Source organism: Heloderma suspectum, chromosome 2 (assembly GCF_057233095.1).
Source record: "Heloderma suspectum isolate Gila_16-S chromosome 2, 16-S_ref, whole genome shotgun sequence".
Lineage (NCBI taxonomy): Eukaryota > Metazoa > Chordata > Lepidosauria > Squamata > Helodermatidae > Heloderma > Heloderma suspectum.
In genome coordinates this window covers 246,301,212-246,315,897 of record NC_139459.1, presented here as the reverse complement: position 1 = coordinate 246,315,897, position 14,686 = coordinate 246,301,212, and the positions used below count along the sequence as shown (strand labels likewise).

General features: G+C 43.3%; 1 protein-coding gene across 1 annotated transcript in view; it reads left to right on the top strand.

Moving 5' to 3' along the window:
- Positions 1-14,686, top strand: part of AFAP1L1 (actin filament associated protein 1 like 1) — a 97,682-nt gene that overhangs the window by 41,212 nt on the left and 41,784 nt on the right. The gene's annotated exons all lie outside the window — the stretch shown is intronic.

Sequence of the window (14,686 nt, the reverse complement as noted above, 5' to 3'; positions counted from 1 at the left end):
AGAAATCGAGGAAAACAACAGAACGGGAAAGACTAGAGATCTCTTCAAGAAAATCGGAGATCTCAAGGGAATGTTTTGTGCCAAGACGGGCATGATAAAGGACAAAGAAGGCAGGGACCTAACAGATGCAGATGAGATTAAGAAAAGGTGGAAAGAATACACAGAAGAACTATACAGGAAAGATCTGAATGTCCCTGATAGCCATGATAGTGTGGTCACTGAACTTGAGCCAGATATCTTCAAGAGTGAAGTCAAGTGGGCCTTAGGAAGCATTACTAACAACAAAGCTAGCGGAGATGACAGTCTTCCAGCTGAGCTATTTCAAATCCTAAAAGATGATGCTGTTAAAGTGCTGCACTCAATATGCCAACAAATTTGGAACACTCAACAATGGCCGCAAGACTGGAAAAGGTCAGTTTACATTCCAATTCCAAAGAAGGGCAACGCCAAAGAGTGTTCAAACTACCGCACAATTGCGCTCATTTCACATGCCAGCAAGGTGATGCTCAAAATTCTACCAGCTAGGCTTCAGCAGTATGCGAACCGAGAACTACCGGAAGTACAAGCTGGGTTTCGAAGAGGCAGAGGAACCAGAGATCAAATCGCAAACATTCGCTGCATCATGGAGAAAGCAAGAGAATTCCAGAAAAACGTCTATTTCTGCTTCATTGACTACGCTAAAGCCTTTGATTGTGTGGATCACAACAAACTGTGGCAAATTCTGAAAGTGATGGGAGTACCAGACCACCTTACCTGTCTCCTGAGAAACCTGTACGAGGGTCAAGAAGCAACAGTCAGAACCAGAGATGGAACAACCGATTGGTTCAAAATTGGGAAAGGAGTACGACAAGGCTGCATATTGTCACCCTGCTTATTTAACTTATATGCAGAGTACATCATGAGAAATGCCGGGTTGGATGAATCAGAGGTCGGAATTAAGATTGCTGGGAGAATTATCAACAACCTCCGATATGCAGACGATACCACCCTAATGGCAGAAAGCGAAGAGGATCTCAAGAGCCTCTTGTTGAGGGTGAAAGAGGAGAGTGCAAAAGCTGGTTTGAAACTCAACATTAAAAAAACTAAGATCATGGCATCTGGCCCTATCACTTCCTGGCATATAGAAGGGGAAGAAATGGAAGCAGTGACAGATTTTACTTTCTTGGGCTCCAAGATCACCGCAGACAGTGACTGTAGCCATGAAATCAAAAGATGCTTGCTCCTTGGGAGGAAAACTATGGCAAACCTAGGCAGCATAGTAAGAAGCAGAGACATCACCTTGCCAACAAAGGTCCGTCTAATCAAAGCTATGGTTTTCCCAGTAGTAATATATGGCTGTGAGAGCTGGACTATAAGGAAGGCTGAGCGCCGAAGAATTGATGCTTTCGAACTGTGGTGCTGGAGAAGACTCTTACGAGTCCCCTGGACTGCAAGGAGGTCAAATCAGTCCATCCTAAAGGAAATCAACCCTGAGTGCTCATTGGAAGGACAGATACTGAAGCTGAAGCTCCAATATTTTGGCCACCTAATGCGAAGAGAAAACTCTCTGGGAAAGACCCTGATGCTGGGAAAGACTGAAGGTAAAAGGAGAAGGGGACGGCAGAGGATGAGATGGCTAGATAGCATCACCGATGCAATGAATATGAACTTGAGTACGCTCCGGGAGAGAGCGGAGGACAGGAAGGCCTGGCGTGCTATGGTCCATGGGGTCACGAAGAGTCGGACACGACTGAACGACTGAACAAATATACCTGGTTCTAGTATTGATCCAGGCAGACTTTCAGCTTAAAAAAAAAAAAAATCGGACACTTGGCATGTGTATTCAGTGCCTTGAGGGGCAGGGGGACTACGACAACAGATTGGTTTATTTAATTTGAAACATTACTCAAAGCAGTGAGAGGGAAAGTGGAAAGAGATTCATTGACCTTGTGCACCCAGAGAGAAAGTTTTAACCCCTGACGAATAGCCGTTGAGTTCAAAGTCGGGTTCCATGCATTATACAGCACATCTTGTGTGCTCCTTCCATTTTTGATTTTGCAGGAGACAGTTAATCCTGCATTTGTCCCCTTAATCCCACATTTGTCATTCCATGTGTGCACACAGAAGTTCACATGTACATGTGAATCAGGGTGCATGGCAACAGTATATGCAGCCAAATAGCACTGATGACATTCAATATTGGTTGTGCAGTTGACCTTGTATATAGTGCTCTAAGCTGCAGTCGTCATGAACTGCTCCAAAATGGCGTAACAAAATTACATTGAAATGTGTAGTTGGGAAACCAATTTTGCATTTTAACCTTCTTTATAAAGGGGTTGAAACGGGAATAAACCACAAGTGTGTTTAATGTGGTTTTAAACTAGATTGACTTATATTATAATACACATTTCAATTTAGAAAAAGCCTTGGAGATTGATGGGTTGGAAAGACCCACTAATGGGTGTTTCTCAATGGGATCATATGATTCCATCACTTGGACTTATCTGGGAGGATATACTGCAATGAAAATAATGCTTGGATATAGTTGCTCTGAACCAGCCTATACTAGACATGGTGACTTTCACTGACCTGCTGGCTTCCATTTTAATACATGTCTCAAACTCCATTTTGGAGTGAGCTTAAAACTATGCACATTTCTTGCCTGCTGCCATGATACGAAGAAGCTATCTATTTCTCTTCTGCCACCTTCCTGCCTTGTTAGTTGTGCCCCATCAACCTTGAGTTTTCTGTAAATCTCCAAAGAAATATCCTACTTCCTATCAGACCATGCTGCAGGTGTCAAGGAGCCACTGTAACCTTCTCTGGTTCTATCTAATCCAAGGCTAGAGAACCATTGGCCCTCCAGATGTTGTAATCCAACTCCCATTAGCCCCAGCCAACATGACTGGTGGTCAGGGCTGATAGGAGTTGTAGTCTAACAACATCTGGAGGGCCATAGGTTCCCCATCCTGATCTAATCACTCAACACTCAAGCTAGCTTTGTTCAGATTACCCAACGAACAAGGTGAACTCTGCCCTGATTAACTTTTCACAGCCTGCCCCTCAAGTTCCTGAGAAGATGCAATATGCAAATTTATTCAAACTTAATTGATCAGTTAAAAGCCAGGTGGTAATTGGCTAGAAAGTCTCTGTTAATCACCTTAGTACCAGGAGATTTCAAAGACTATGAGTATATCTAACATGGAGGATAATATCTTGTTTGCAACGATCTTAAATTAGCCAATAGTAGAAATGGAAGTCACTAGTCTAGGTCTCTTTCGGCTATATTTATCCTTGGCTTTTTCTTCCTCCATCTTGCTCTGATAATTTAAGGGAAAGACCCCTTCTCATACCATTTTATATCCTGATGCTACCATCTTGTAGAGCAATCATTGAATAAATTATGTTGCGTTCCACTGTGCTGTAGAGTAGACTTGATATTCTATGGCTGTTATTTGCAGTCCGAATCTTCCGGTTAAATGCTTGATTTGCTGCCTGCCTAAGGAGCTAACTTATGTACTCACAGTGGCATGGTTGCCACCAAAAAAGCTTTCATATGCTTTGGCTCCAGTCCAGTGGCTGTGGAAACAGTGGAATGAGCTTCCCACATCATGCAACCAGATTATGCAGTTTCCATGCCAGTGCCACACTTCTTACCATATGGCCCATGCAGGACACAAATTCAGATCTGCTTATGATCCTTAACCTTGCAGAAATATTTATTGGTGGCAACTGGACCTAAGAAGAGAGAGGAGTGGTGATGTGCTTAAGGTGGCTAGTCAAAAAGTTTGCTTGTTTACTGAAGCTGCCACATCAGGCCTGAAAGCCTAATGAGGTCAAACATTAAGTCTTTCCCATTCTTTTCTCTCCTGGGTGGCCTCTGCTCAGCAACCGGGTGCCCCATGTCAGATCACAGGCCTCTGATTAGTGGTTCTTTTTCCCCTTTAATTTTTGTGTATGCATTTAATGAGGCAGACTGAAGGAAGGTAAAACAAAGGCGCTTTCAGAGTCTGCTGATATCCTAGCGACTTGCACCCCAGCTTCAGAGCTGTGCATCAGGACAGCACTGCATGAGCTCACTGGCTTGCAATTTTTGGTTACAACAAGCCTGCCTTATCAGTCAAAAGGCTGGCAAACTGGGATATTTTTGCTGCTTTACCCACTCTCTTGCCTATGTTATGACCCCTACCAGAAGAGCTTCGAACTTATTCTTACCAGCCTTTTGGGACTCTGAAGCAGGAGCTGGTGGGCAGATCTTTCCATACAGGGTGCCTGATAATCAGGGCAATCAAGTCTGAGAAAATCCCAGGTGCCTGGCTCTCTGGGTATCTACAAACTGGGGACTAGAGTCTAAGAATTGAAAGTATTTTCCCATCTCTGCAGGGCATAAAGGGTGGGGCTGTGCCCAAACACATTTGATTCTGATGCCTAGGGATTTTGAAGAGCTAGTTTAGTATAGTGGCTAAGAAGAGATAGGCATGTGAACCAGATCCCTGGCTCAAATGTCAACTTTCCCATGAACTCTTTAGGTGGCTTTAGTCAAGCCACTATTTTCTTAAACTTGGCAACCACTTGGCCCCATCTGCAATATGATGATAGTAATACCAACCGACCTTACAGAGTTGATTTAGAATCCATAATTTAGCATCAAAGGAATGAGTGTGCTCAAGCCTCAGCTACCTGCACTCCTCCTCTCCCCTCCTTTGGCACAGCTGCAAGAAGGAGATTGGAAGGATCCACTTTCAGGTTTAAACTAACCACAGTTTGTTGCTATGTCTGAACCAGGTCAAACTGCCATCCGTTTAAAGTATGGCTTATTGAAACAAGCCAAGATCAAACTGTGGTTTCTGATCTTGGCTTGTTTCAAAAAATCATAGTTTAAATTAACAGCAGCTCCTAGTTTGGACATAGTGATAAATGGTGGTTGATTTAAAACAGAAAGTGGATGCTTTCTACTCTTCTTCTCACAACTGTGCCAGAGGAAGGGAGGGAACAGGAGGGGAGGGAGGAGGGCTTGCACCTAATGTTTAAGCAGGGTCATTCTTGTGACCCTAAATTACATTTTAGCATTATGTCCAAACTGGGCCAGATATTTATTATAGGAATTATTTAGGTGAAGTCAGTCATAACATCTTTACAGTAGTGAAGTACAGTAGCTGATTCAGAAGTGATCTCGCTCTGCTCAGTCCAAATATAACTATTCCTCTCTAGAGTCAAGTTCCAGGAAAAAAAAGGTTCTGCAAGTATGCAGCAGATATCAGGTGTGTGTGGTACTGATTTTATTTATGTTATTAATGTATTTTAATTTAATTTATACCCTGCCTTTCCATCAAGAAAATGGTGCTCAGGGGGGCTGACAGTAATAGGAAACAAAACCGTAATAAAAGGAATACACTGAAAGCACAATTAAATGATTGACTAACTGGCACCCATGATGTCAGCATGGAACCTTCCCCCAAACCGTGGAGTGGTTTTTAACTTTTTTTTTTTTATTAATAAGGTGCAAATGAATGGTTAACTGCACATGCAGTAATATAAAAATGAAATAAAATGGTCAGGCAACCTACTTGAAACATGAGATGAGAGAAGAGGCAAGGCTAATGGCTGAGATGTCCTTTGGTTTGTTTGCATGTACAGCTGTTTTTTCAGTTGCAAAAGAGGGGAGGAAGCTGAGGGACCCTGACTGCTGAGGGACCTGCTGTAAGTCCTCTTGTGACACTCTGTCTGGCTTTCTCCAGAAATAATATATTTGAAGTGCTTTGAACATTCTAAAGCACAATATAAATGCTAAGTATTACTGCAGTTGATATTATTGCATATCTATTTCTGGCCCAGGCCAGTTTACGTCAGCATTTGGTTGGGAGAGGAAAAGGTTTAGGAAAAGGTTACCACCTCTATCATGGGTTTTTATATATGTCTTGAATAGACAACCTTTCTAAGGGCGCAATCCTATGCATGTTTAGACAGAGAAAAAGTCTATATCTCCCAGCATTCCCCAGCCGCCTGGCTGGGGAATGCTGGGAGTTGTAGGCCTTTTCTCTGTCTAAACATGCATAGGATTGCGCCCTAATAGACCTCAGGAGGCTTCTTTTTTTGGAAAGTACTATATATGTGTATGTATAGGTCACCCCAGTGTACAACTTGTGGGATGCATTAGGTAATTCTGGACTGTGATCTGTGTGAAGCCTAGTCTCCTGCATGGATGGACTGCTTGACAATATATGTGTACAGGAACATGCAGTAGCCATGCACCTTAGGTGCAAAAGCTTTTGCTATTAGCTCTGCCTTCTGGCCTGCCAGATTCTTTTGGGCTCCACCTATTCCTCCCCCTGCCCCACTTCCCATGCCAATATTCCTGAAGTCAAAACTAGGCAACTCCTAGGTGTAACCCTCCCTGGAGGTCCCCAGAGCCCTTTGCTGGGGTCTGCTTTCTTTATATCCACCTAAGCTGAAGATCTCATATTTAGCTTGGCCGTGATGAGGGAGGAGGAAACAGAAGGCTTGGGGAGATAAAAGTGCATCAGTGGAGGCGGCAGGAAAAAGCGTACGATGGTTGCATCCTGAACATGCTGTGAACTGGGGTTAAAAACCTGTTCCCAGCAACAGGAGACCAGGAATCTTTGGATCCAAATTGAGGTGAGGGGGATAAGACAGAAGGAGTACAGGCTACCTGGATATATTAAATTCCAGTCTTGAGCTGTAGTGCTATGTCCTTAAAATTAATAAGCTACTAGTTTAGACTCCCTTCTTGCTCTCTGTCTCATACACATGTGTGCACATGCGCGCACACATCTGGTTTTGCATGGCACAATCCCATGCTGTAAGGGAGCATGTGTGAATAATGTATCCTTGTGGAGAGGGCTACTCAAGTGGGAAAGTCTATGCAGAAGTAGCTTCTATGCTGGTGACTGGATGTGCTGGGGGGGGGGTCTGTATACCAGTTGCTGGGGAATGTGAGCAGGAGGGTGCTGTTGCACTCACATCCTGCTTGTGGTTTCCTGGTCGACAGCTGGTTGGCCACTGTGTGAACAGAATGTTGGACTAGATGGACCCTGGGTCCGATCCAGCAAGGCTCTTCTTATGTTCTTTTGTAGCCCATCATAGAGGTAGGGAGGAAAAATCTATTGAGTGTTAAATTATTCCGTTTTAGCATATATTTCTGTGTAATCCCAAACACTAACAAGGCCTCCAGATTTGCTCGGTAATGAGATGGAATGGTGCTGTTACCAAATTTTGTGGTTTGCCTCCCTCTTCCCTCCTCATGAGTGTGGACATCTGCATTGCTCTGGGACAAAGCAGGTACACCTGTTTCATAGGGGTTACTGATCCCCTAAATGTTCTCCATGGTCTCTTTTAGTTCCCAAGATAGTCTGGGCTCTGGGAGACAGAATTGGGCTCCATTATGAAGAGGCCTGTATTGTTATGCCCTTCCTTGTGAAGGCATTGTGCCACATGGCTTAATAGCTTTGTAGGGTGTCGGTCACTGGCCTCTCACAAAGTAGATATTCAGAAGGGGACTGAAGTTCTTTTGTTCTCATGGGATTCATATAGGAATGTGCAGTGTGTGTCTGAACAGCCCTCCTTACTCGCCATCCCCACCAGTCAGCACTTTGGAATTCCCATTGCGGTCAGCGCTGCTGAGAGCCCTGCTCCCTGTGGCAACATTTTCCCTTGTTAAAACTTGCTGGGGGACCTACCTTAGTCAGGTTGTGACTCATAGGAAAGATTATCTGGCTAATGTTTGTTATTACTGATGTGGGATCACTGTTGGCCAACCATGAAATGATGAGATTAAGGAGCAATTCCCTATGTCTGTCTTGGCACATGACAGCCTCTGTTCAACTTCCAGCTGCAAATGCTATGCATTTAAGTGGCCATGTGAATGCAGATTCCACATGCAAATCCATGCAGGAGTTCTGTTTTTGTGTCTCCTCTGTGTGTGTCTCCTTAAAGTCCTAGCAGTGGGGGGTGGGGAGACCCACAGAGAACATTGCATATTGCACCTAGCAAGCATGGCTGGAATTCAACATAGAGGGTTGTAAGAAGGGCCAGTGTGGTGAGGTGGTTAGAGTGTTGTAATGAGACTTGGGAGACTCGGATTCTAGACCCCACTTGGTCATGAAGCTCACTGGGTGACTTTGGGCCAGTCACTGACTCTCAACCTAACTTACCTCACAGGGTTGTTGTGAGGATAAAAAGGAGAGGAGGAGGACCATGTAAGCCACCCTGGGTTCCTTGCAAGAGGGGAAAAGGTTGGATATAAATGTAATAATAAATAATAAATGAATACAAAGAATGATCCCTGAGTGGAGGCTCTTCTGACTGCACTTTTCATGTTGCTGCATGTGTGTTGGTATTTTGTTTTAAGTTTGTTACCCTTCTGTTCTTTAATTTGGTCTAATCAGAAGTTGGGAGCCCCGACACCAACGCCATCCTTTGGGAGTACATAAGTTCATCATTTAACTTCTGCTTTTGGACATGCAGAGTATCCCTGCTGAGATGACAATCACACATTCAGAGAGTATATGAAGGAAGGGAGTGGCTTCATATTGTCTGGCTCCACCCCTGACCTTATGTGTTCAGCCAAATGCCTGAGCAGAGTCTATACACACACCATCATACAGATGTAGGCTCTGCATGCATGATTGAAGGCCCTGCTTTTTTCAAGGTCCCCAACTGTGTGGAGACAACCTCCATGAATGCAAGGTCAGGAGATGCATCCCAGCCCCTCTCCCCATTCATTCATCTGATGGTGTGAACAGGGCTTATATGTTTGGAATTAGTCTACCTGCTGTAACTTAAATAAGCACACCGTCTAGCCAGGGCTTTCTGTTTGGATCCAGACTTAGTCACAGTTCGAGCAGACCCATTGAAATCAATTAGTCATTGCTGACTTTGGTCCCATTAATTGCAACGAGTCTGCTGTAAGTATGACTATGGCTCATGTGGATGGATTCTACAGTGCACCAACTTTTTCCAAGTTGTGCAGATTCTGTGGACTTGCAGACCAGTTTTTCACTGGGTGGGGGGGAATTTGCGCTAATTCACATTAGTGCAAGTGTGCATTAGTGCTAATGCAAATTAGCTCAAGTAGAACAAAATTCTGGTTAAAACAAATGGATTCCGTCAATGAGCGGATGATGGAATGAAAACATCTGACAATCTGTGAAACACAGATGGAACAGATTTAACAAAATCCATACATCCCTAGTTCCAAGCCCTCCCGCTGGAAGTAAGGGCTGATTCAGGCATTTCTTGGTGTGTATGCATCCTTCATGGTGCTAACTTTGTATTGCTACCTACCCTCCAGGATGAAGAGGGGACCTGTGTCTCCACATAGTTGGATGGTTTGGGCAAGGGGGTTCTAAGCCACCTACTTCTTCCCTGGCTTGTGTCCACACTGGCTGGGTTCACACAACATGCTAACCCCCACTCAGTGGTTGAGTGTGGGTTGTTATTGAACTGTGAGTTGTTTGTTGAACCGTGGGTAAGTATGTTGTCCAAACCCAGGACATCTTCCTCAAGGTGGCTTGTTAACCACGCAGTGTGGCTTGTTAACCTCCCTGATCAACACTCTACAAACCATGGATTCCCAAGGTGGCGTGTTCGAGAAGAATAACCCACACTACATGGTTAACAAGCTACCCTACAGAAAATGCCCTGGGTTCAGACAGCACGCTCATCCACAGTTCAACAACAACCCATACTCAACCACTGAGTGTGGGTTAGTGTGTTGTGTGAACCCACCCAATGTATCCCTGAGTGTTCAGAGATGCTTTCCATTCCATATTACTAATCCTGCTTCTCCCCACCCCACCCCTAGAGAACAAAAGACCTATATTGCCCCATGTGGCAGTCAGTAGGGCCTTTGTTACAATTAGGAATGCAACACATCCTCTTTATCACAAGCTTCTCCTCTCGTTTAGACTACTGTAATGCGCTCTACGTGGGGTTACCCTTGAAGACGGTTCGGAAGCTGCAGCTGGTACAGAACGTGGCGGTTCGCCTGATTAAAGGCAGCTGCCGGCGAGATCACATCACTCCAGTGCTGAAGGAGTTGCACTGGTTACCAGTTGTTTTCCGGGCCAAATTCAAGGTGTTGGTTTTGACCTTTAAAACCCTATATGGTTCCGGCCCAGCCTATCTTAAGGAGCGCCTCCAGCAGCACCAGGCAGGCCGCTTAACAAGATCAGCCTCGGATGGCCTTCTCTCTGTCCCATCAGCCAGGACAGCTAGACTGGTGGGGACAAGGGAGAGGGCCTTTTCTGTAGTGGCCCCCACTCTGTGGAACTCCCTCCCTAGGGAATTCCGCCATGCCCCCACTTTAATGAGCTTCCGTTGTGCATTAAAAACGTGGTTGTTCAGGCAGGCATTTGGGGTGGGTTAGGGTATTTTAGAAAATGTTTTTATTGTAGAATTTTATTGTTTTAAACTGTTTTATTGTATGCTGTACATCGCCCAGAGTGGCTGGGTGACCAGCCAGATGGGTGATTAATAAATTTAATAATAAAAAAATAAAAAGCGTACATTATGAATCATGAACCCTAGATTGCTAAGCCTTGGGGCTGTGCACTCAAGAATAGAAATAGCCCGAGAACAGCCATAAAGGAGGAGCTTTAGAGTATTGGGACTGATCTGAATCCACAGGGGGAAATGTAACTGTTCTGTACTTCATCTGCCTTGAGGCTGGCAGAGCCGGCAGAGCCTGAGTGAATGATCTTGCCTTAACTGCTTAATTCAGTGCCTTCTTGTGCTCCTTGTTAACTGAATCTAAGCCACTCCGAACTATCCGGAATTAAGATCAAGTGTTTTCTTTCTGTGCCAGGAAGGAAGATGATAGATAGCTCCAGGGATGAAGAATTAATTATTAGAAGGAAGTGTAACATGTAGTGCTGTAGGCTGTGAGGATGTCTTCAGCCATGCACCCATTTCCATTCTTAGCCAAGTTAAACACTTCTAAGTGCCATTAAGCTCAGTCAGAGAGTTAAGCATTCATTTGACTTTCCCCTGTTTAAATCAGTGCTTCATTTTGGCTGAATAATGCCCTAACTTCATAATGGCCCTTTTCTTAAGGTCCATTTAATAAAATGCATGTAGCAGTGCCATACGAAGGGTTACACATCCTTCTGTTTCACAAGAAATAGAGGTGCTTTCTCTTTTTTCCCAGCCAGCTAACACTTTGTCTGCGTGCACACCTTTGGTGTGAAATAGTGTGTAATGCTTGAATCTGAAAGCAGCCAGCCCATCTGTTTTACGAATCCTGAACATCATGCTGCTTAATGCCTTGTGCAGTAAGAACAAAAGACAGCAGCATTTGAAAGACAAGGCATTTCTTAGTGGAGATAAATCTCTAGATGAATGAAGCTTAAAAAGTTTCTTGAAATGGATCAGATGGAGAAGCAGCAGCGTACTAGTCATGGGTTGTAAAAGTGTTTTGAGGTTTTTAATGGCTATTCCTAATGCAAAAAAAGATGACATAGTAAAATTGGCATCTATTTGCTGCAGCCCAACTTCTTTTCACATTAGGAAAATAGAATAAAAGCACAGAAGATCAGGACAGGACATGATATTGGGCTGGAATGTGCAAGCTGGAAGTGTGTCATGTATTGGAATAAATTGCATGAAAACTGGCCAGTGCTGAATGCTTTACGTCTCCTGTATTAAGATAATGTAACGCATGTCTCAGCATCCTGCATCCCTGGGCCATTTGTGCCTCCTGCCCAGGCTCCTGCATCTTTTCCTCTTTGGGTTCATTTCATTCACTATGTGTTTTTCTTCAGTGAGTTTGCTACCATCTATTTACCTTCTCTGTGCAGAATTTGATATAATGAGCATCTGGACTGTGCCGCTGTTTAAATTATCTCTAAGAAATAGATGAGTATCTTGCTGCCAAGTTATTCAAATATTCAGAAGTGGATGATCTATAATTCATCAAGTGTTGATTAGGCAAAGAGCCAGCTGCTTACTGGATTGCATTGAAGTGGATAATATATGTAATGCCACCCATCTGAATAGTGATGGGACTAAAGCCACTGAGAACAGAGCACTGTTGGAAAGAGAGACTGTGCTCTGGAGAAATTCCCCAGCTCCGTGCTCAATAGCTCTTTCCTAGAGCTGGTGAGGAAATGTAACATGGTCCTGGAAGCTAAAGTTAGGTTGCTAGGTAGGAGGCTGAAAGCCAGGACTTCCAGGTTAGCTTTCTTGAAAGGTTAACTGTTGTCAGGGCCAGTGACACAGGCAGAGTTGCTGAATCTTAATGTGTGGAAGAGACTCTGCTGTTGGGAGGTGGGGTTTAGATTTGTTAGGCACTGGGGAACATTTTGGGACAAGCAAACCTGTATAAAGGGGAAGGGCTCCACTAGAACCAGAATGGAACCAGACTGCTGCTGCTGCTTAACCTCAAAAAGGTGGCAGAGCAGCTTTTAAATTGACCACCGCGGGAAAGCCAACAGGAGCTGGGGAGTATCTGGTTCAGGATGAACTAGCCCTAGGCGATGAGGGTGAAAATGTTTTTGATTGCCCAAATGGGGATTAGATAGAAATAGATCACAAGCATATATTAGAACATAATACCAGTTGAAGAGACCGAAGGGTTGTAGGGAAAAGTTCACATGCCCAGACATCTGGGGAGGGATACTGTGTATAGGTATTTCTATGCTAATTCTAAAAACCTCCAAACCAAGTTTGGGGGTTGGGATTGGGAGTGCTTGGTTTTGAAGGAGAACATAGACATAGTGGGCATAACAGAAACCTGGTGCAATGGAGAGAACCAGTGGGATATGGTAATCTCTGGATACAAACTCTATAGGAAAGACAGAGTCCTGGAGACAAAGTAGCTTTGTACATCAGGGCAGAAAGTCAAAGAAATTAGAAATCTCAAAAGGGGAACACTCCTCCACAAAATCACTGTGGGTGATAATACCAGTCCCTGAAAGTAATTTTATTCTGGCAACATGGTGTCATCATCCTGACCAAAATGCTCAGGGTGATTTTGAGATGAGGAATGAAATCAGGGAGACATCAAAAGGAGGAAATGTTATAGCAATGGGTGACTTCAGTTGTTTTCACACAGACTGGATAAATGCATGTCGCAGTCACAACAGAGATAGAAATTTTAGACACCTAGAACAGCTTGTCATAGAACCAACCAGAAAAAAAGTGACCCTGGACTTCATCTTAAGTGTTGCCCACGACTTAGTGCAACATGTGGGTGTTGTTGAATCAGTTGGAAACAGTGACCACAGTTCTATAAAATTTCATTTATATGTAAGTGGAAAATTGCCAAGGAAGTCCAGCACTTAAGATTTGACCAACATTTTTTGCCTTCAAAAAAGGAAAATTCTTTTAAAATTAGGGAATTGATAAAAGGTAACTTGAAAGGAAATGTCAAGAGAATCAAATCTGTCCAAAATGCTTGTGGTTTACCCCAAACTGCAAGAATGGAAGCTCTGCTAGAATGTATACTGCAGGCCAGGAAAGGTACCACCAAGTCCAAGAGTACACCGGTATGGTTAACAAGTAGTGTTAAGGAAGCTATTAGAAAAAAGGCTTCCTTTAGAAAATGGAAGTCTTGTCCAAATGAGGAAAACAAACTTGTACAAAAGAAATCCAAGCAAACAACAAGGGATGCAAAAAAGAATTTTGAGCATAGTCCTAAAAAAATTAAGAACAGCAATATATATATATATATATATATATATATATATATAATCAATACATCAGAAGCAGGAAACTGTCTAGGGACACTGTTGGATGACAAGGGAAGTAAAGCAGTGCTAAATGAAGATGAGATTGCAGAAAAGTCAAATGAATTCTTTGTATCTGTCTTCACTGCAGATATAGGACAGATACCTATGCCTGAACTCACACTTTCAAGAAGAAACTCTAAAGAACTGAATGAATAGTGGTGACAGCAGATAAAGTTCTAGACCTTATTGACAAATTGAAAACAAACAAATCACCAGGTTGAGATAGTATCCAACCAAGAGTTGTTAAAGAACTCAAAGAACTTGCTGAGCTTCTGATAAAAAAATATGCAACATGTCCCTAAGATTGGCTTCTGCAAAAGGATTGGAAAGTGGCTAATGTAACGTCAGTTTTTAAAAAGCAATCCAGGAAATTACAGGCTACTTAGCTTATTATCTGTTCAGGGTAAATTGGTGGAAAGTGTTAATAACATTATCAAGCACATAGAAGGACAAGTCTTGCTGAAGAAGAAACAACATCGCTTCTGCAAAGGTAAATCCTGTCTCACTAATCAAGAATTCTTTGAGAGTGTCAAGCATGTGGATAAGAGTGATCCAGCAGGCATTATGTACTTCAGCTTTCAAAAGGCTTTGACAAAGTCCCTCATCAATGACTCCTGAGCAAAGTTAGTAGTCATGGGCTAAGAGGAGAGTCCTTCTTAGGGATTGGTAACTGGCTAAAGAAGCAGAGAGTAGGAATAAAGCAACAGTTCTCACAAAAGAGGAATGTAAACAGTGCGGTCTGCCAAGGATGTCTATTGGGACTAGAGGTGACAGAGAAATCCACAACGGACTCAAATGAGTTTGGATTTCTATGAATCTGAGCCATGGATTCTGCAGAAGACCAGCTTTTCCTGAGTCATACAGATTCTGTGGACTTGCAGACTGTTTTTTTTTTTTTAAACGTTCTAGAATTTTACACAAATTTAGTCATAGAAAAATACGTAGATTAAAAAAAAACA